The sequence below is a fragment of the Nannospalax galili genome, unplaced genomic scaffold, assembly GCF_000622305.1.
Source record: "Nannospalax galili isolate Female #2095 unplaced genomic scaffold, S.galili_v1.0 scaffold290, whole genome shotgun sequence".
NCBI classification, from domain to species: Eukaryota; Metazoa; Chordata; class Mammalia; order Rodentia; family Spalacidae; genus Nannospalax; species Nannospalax galili.
In genome coordinates, this window is record NW_008331486.1 from 3,424,060 (window position 1) to 3,429,180 (window position 5,121).

The following is a 5,121-nucleotide window of genomic DNA, read 5'->3' on the forward strand; positions in this document are numbered from 1 at the left end:
AGCACTGCACTAATTACCATGAGGAATGAGGAATCAAAGCACATAAAAGATGGGGCTCTCCAGTAAACTTTCTAGAAAGTAGGGATTCCAAAATATATTCTCTGTCTCTCACAGAGAGGGAGGAGAGAGAGAGAGAGAGAGAGAGAGAGAGAGAGAGAGAGAGAGAGAGAGAGAGAGAGAAGGTTCTCATTATGTAGCTCAGGCTGCCTCAAACTCTAGATTCTCCTGCTTCAGCCTCCTGAGGGCTAGGATTGCAGGCATGTGCCATCCATGTCCAGTCAAATATTCTCTTTAAAGGGCCTTATTGTGGAAAGGCAGACTGTCATTCCATTGACTCATCGATTCATCAAATACATGGTGGTAAGATAAGCATTTGCTATATGTCATACATGCATATCAGTTGCAAAGGCCAGTTCAATGATCATTCCCAAAGCAGAAACAATGGAACAACAGTATTTTGGAGCCCAAGCACTGCAGCAGTCTTCCTAAAGCCACAACTTAGAAAGTGGAACTCAAGGGTTTGGGGAGATGGCATAGCTCTTAAGACTGATTACTGGGCAAGCACAAGGAACTTAGTTCAAATGCCCGGAACTCATGTGAAAAGCCAGGCATGGTTGGAAGCATTGTTGGGGTGGAGACAGGAGGCTCTCTGGGACTTGCTGGTCACCAGCATGGCTCCAGGTTCAGTGAGCAGCTCTCTCTCAAAGGAATAAGGCAGAGAGCCATAGAGCAGGGTACCCCACATCTTCTTCTGGACTTTACAAGGGCTCTTGGGCTCCAGCACCTGCACACACTTGTGTATGTACAACACACACACACACACACACACACACACACACACACACACGCGCGCGCACGCACATGCATGCACACCCCCCCATACTTGCACAAAGAAAATGGAACTTTTAAAAAACATTTAAAAAATTTTTAATTTTTAAATTTTTTTATGTGTATTTGTGTTTTGCCTGCATGTAGGTAAGTGCACCAGTGTTGTGTAATGCCCATGGAAAACAGAAGAGGCTGTGGGATCACCTGGAACTGGAGTTATGGACAGTTGTTAGCTGCCATGTGGGTGCTGGGATTCAAACCCAGGTCTTCTGCAAGAACAGCCAGTGTTGTTAACCACTGAACCATCTCTCCAGCCCCAGAAAATGGAACTTTTTCTTAGCTTTCTAAATTTTTAAAAAAATCAAACCAGTCATGTTGAAGTCATACCTTAAAATATCTCTTGATTATGATGTGGATGAGAAAACAGGTGAACAGAGAGGAAACACAGGACTATCTAGTACTGCAGGTGACTTGGATGTTACAGGTATATTCTGAGGGAGTTCAGAGCAGATGAATGTCAGTGAATGCAGGCATGCAGTGCAGGAAAACTTCATCCAGGTGGCATCCTAGGTAGCCAGGAGGAGTGGACTGGCCATCTTTTAAAGAAATATTTTATTATTTTTATTTTATGTGTATGAGTGTATTGCCTGTATGTATGTGAGTGCACCTGTGTCATGCATTGCCATGGAGGTCAGAAGAGGGCTTTGGATTACCTGGAACTGGAATTAAGGATGGTTCATAGGAGCCATGTGGATGATTGCCTGCATGTATGTGAGTGCACCCCTGTCATGCAGTGCTGCAGAAGTCAGAAGAGAGTGTTGGATTCCCCTGGAACTGGAATTAAGGACACTTCGTAGTTGCCTGTGGGTGCTGGGAATCAAACCCGGGTCCTCTGCAAGAGCAGTCGGTGCTTTTAACCTCTGAGCCATCTCTCCAGCCCCCTGGGCTAGCCATCTTTGATCTTCATTTCCCTCTTCCTGTGTTAGGAGACTTTTATAAAAGCATTTTAATCTCTTTCAATTAGATTCTTATTTTTAGAGATCTTCAGTTCATGTGTCAGGGCTGTGTGATTTTATTTAGTAATTTTAGTTAGATGACTCCACCTCCACAGTGTTTTTAGAGTAGTCTTTGTGGCTTAAGGTGTGAATTCAAATTCCAGTTCTTGCTGGCTTTGTGGCTTTATACAAGTTCCTTACCCTCTCCTATTTTCTAACAGTCCCAGGGGTGTGGGGGTGGGGAGCTTTTGTGAGGCTACAAGAAGATGAAGCGAGGGGAACAAAGAACAGTATCCCACCCTAGGAAAGTGCTAGTGCCTGCTGCGACTATCAATGCATTAACAAGAGAAGTGGAGGTGAAGTCAATATAAACTCATGGAAAGGGATGGCTGTGAAGGAGACCCTACTTGGTTTTCACCACTTTGTCACTGCTAATGTTACAAGAATGTCCACTCACCAAAAGTAAATTACATGTCCCCTGACTTTTTTATAATCATTGCCTCAGAAGCAAGGAAGATGGATTCAGGTAGTTAGGGAGGTTCTATTCTATTAACCTGTGAAGGCAGGACTGTGACTTACATAACTGAGCAGCCATCAGGCAACCTCCAATATGAGGGGCTTGGGACGTGGCTCTGTCAGAGTGCTTCTTACATGCATGAAGCTCTGGGTCCCATCCCCAGCAGAGCATAAACCAGGTGGTACATAGTGTAATACTAGGACTCTGGTTAGTGTATGCAGGATGATCAGAAGTCCAAGGTCATCTTCAGTTACATACTGAATTCAAGGCCAGCCTGGGATACATAGGATCCTATCCCCCAAAAAAAAAAAATTTTTTTTTTTTTTTTTTTTTTTTTTTTTTTTAAATAAAATCTACCCGATTTACTCTTGGAACTTACTATGTAGACCAGGCTGGCCTTAAACTCACAGAGATCTGCCTGCCTCTGCCTCCCAAGTGCTGGGATTAAAGGTGTGCGCCACCATACCTGGCCATTTTTTTTAATGTTTTAATTCAGTGGCAGCTGTCAATGAGCTCATGAAGAAATCCTTGCTAGAACCTTTTGGCTTTTATTGCATCTCATATTAATAACCAAAAGCCTCCCAAGCAAAAGGCCAATCTTATTTCCTCACTTAAAGCAGAATTATGGTACCAGGTTTCTATATTACCGAATGACCACGGATTTAGAGGTGTGTGCCTTAACCTAGCTTTGGATGTTAGACATTTAACAAGTTTGTTTTAGTCCTAATTGCTGGCATTTGCTTAACAGTTTTCTTAATTCTAATTTATGTTTTTATGTTCTAGTTTGTTTACATAGCCCATAGTTCCCAACTGCCTTTATTTGCTTAAGTGTTTCTTTAATTTTATTTACATTTTTATATATGTTGCTTTGCTTACATAACTCATTGTTTGGAGTGGGCTAGAAATAACCATAAATTCCCATTGCTAATTAGCCTCATCCTCATGACTGATTAGTGGAGATCATGAGCCTAGAAGGGGGGCAGGGAGGAGGCCTCAGCGACTCACAGAATCATTGGATTTCAAAGCTGGAAGGAATCTGAGCGCTTATAGCATCTTTCAGATAAAATTCTGTGGTTTTACATCTTCAGTACTGGGCAATTATGAAAGGCTTGCTCTGGCTCCTTCCTACAAAAATGTCTAAGGGTTTGGTGACAGTTTGAAACACAAGTTTAGAATAAAGACAAACTCTTATCAGTGGTGGCTGAAACTCCTAATGAGGGCTTGAAGGAGAATCAAAAACTTGACACATAAAGAGCAGGGAATATTAATGAACAGAGGAGGGCTCTTCAGAGGTAAGCGAGCAGAGTGGATTGTCTGGAATGCCATCCTCAGCAGCTGTGCTGTTGGTAAGGACTGTAGCTTGCCTAACAGTAGCCTGGCTATTAGCTTTGCAGGGGGGAGTATTTAAAAGTACACACAACATAGGAAGGAAAGAACCTGGAACTGAGTAGCCTGCTTCATTCCAAGATTCCATCTGGCATTTAATAAGAACTGCTTGTCCTACACTAAACCCTGCAGAGTAAGAGCCATTTTTCACATCCTTACACCCCATTTTGGTTTCAGGTAAGACAGCTTATTGGGCTTGAGGACGGAACATGGAGACTTCTCAGAACCATCTACCTAAAAAACTAATAATCTAGGGTGAGCTCCATGAACTTAAAACGGGGAAATCATGTTGAACCTCCAGCCTGGGGAATGAGCTTTCCAGGTACCTCAAGTCCTCACAGGAGGTGGAAGTCCGGATTCCAAAATCATCAGAGCCTTTAGGGGGTTGTAGGCAGAAATATAATGCATGAAGAGGTTATAGATACGCAAATCTGTAGCTGGAGTCAATTGGTGGCGATGGGGTAAACTGACCAGTGAAATCCAATCGGTTCATAGACAAACCTATCTTAGAGTCGGAAGAGTTCTGTTGTCATCTGCGGGCATCTAAAAGCAAATGCTGCCAAAGAATAGTCCCTGGATCCCCAGGGCTTGCAGAATGTGTAAAGTATTGTTAGCCTTGCAGTGAGTCCTGGACTTTGCTTTTCCTCCTTCCCACGTGCTTTCCTGTGACACTTCCATATGCTATCTTCCCGGGTAAAGTGCTTGGTCTGATCCACTAGGCTCAGACTTCAGGCTTAGGAGACGGCAGGCCCCGACTTAAACTCATCACTCCTCGAGGGGCAGCACAAGGCCCCCGCGCTGGCCGCAACTCCAAGCAGTGCCCTCTCTGTTACTATGGCGACCGCAGGAGGGGCGGGGCTTCCAGCCCCTCCTTCCCGGCCTCTACCCAGAACTTTCGAACGCTCCAATTGGAACAAACCTTTCTTGCCTCTGTCCCGCCCCGCTGGGCTCTGAGAGCGATGCAATTGGCCCGGGACTCGCATCCCCGGAGCCAAGAGGGTACCACCTCTTGACAGGAAGAGCGGGAAACTGTACCCCGCACTGTCGGAGGAGTGAAGCTCGCGTGCGTTGCGGGGGAGCATGCGGTTGGCTTTGGGGCTACTTTACCCAAGGTCCCTCCCCTCCCCCCGCATCCACGGCTGCTAATAGTGGGGAAAGACCGGGAGCCTCCGCGCAGCACTTTGTGGACCCAGGCGATCCCTCTGTGCAGCGAGGACGCGACGAGCGTGAGGGTCCCAGGCACGCTCACCAGCGCCGCAGATCAGAGGCCAGAGGGGGCGGGACCGAATCCCGGGGGCGGAGCCATCGGCGGCGGCGGGAGGCGCGAGGCCCAATCAGCACAGGCCCCGCCCTCGAGGGCGGGGCTCCCGGAGCGCTCCCCCGCCCCAGGCTCGC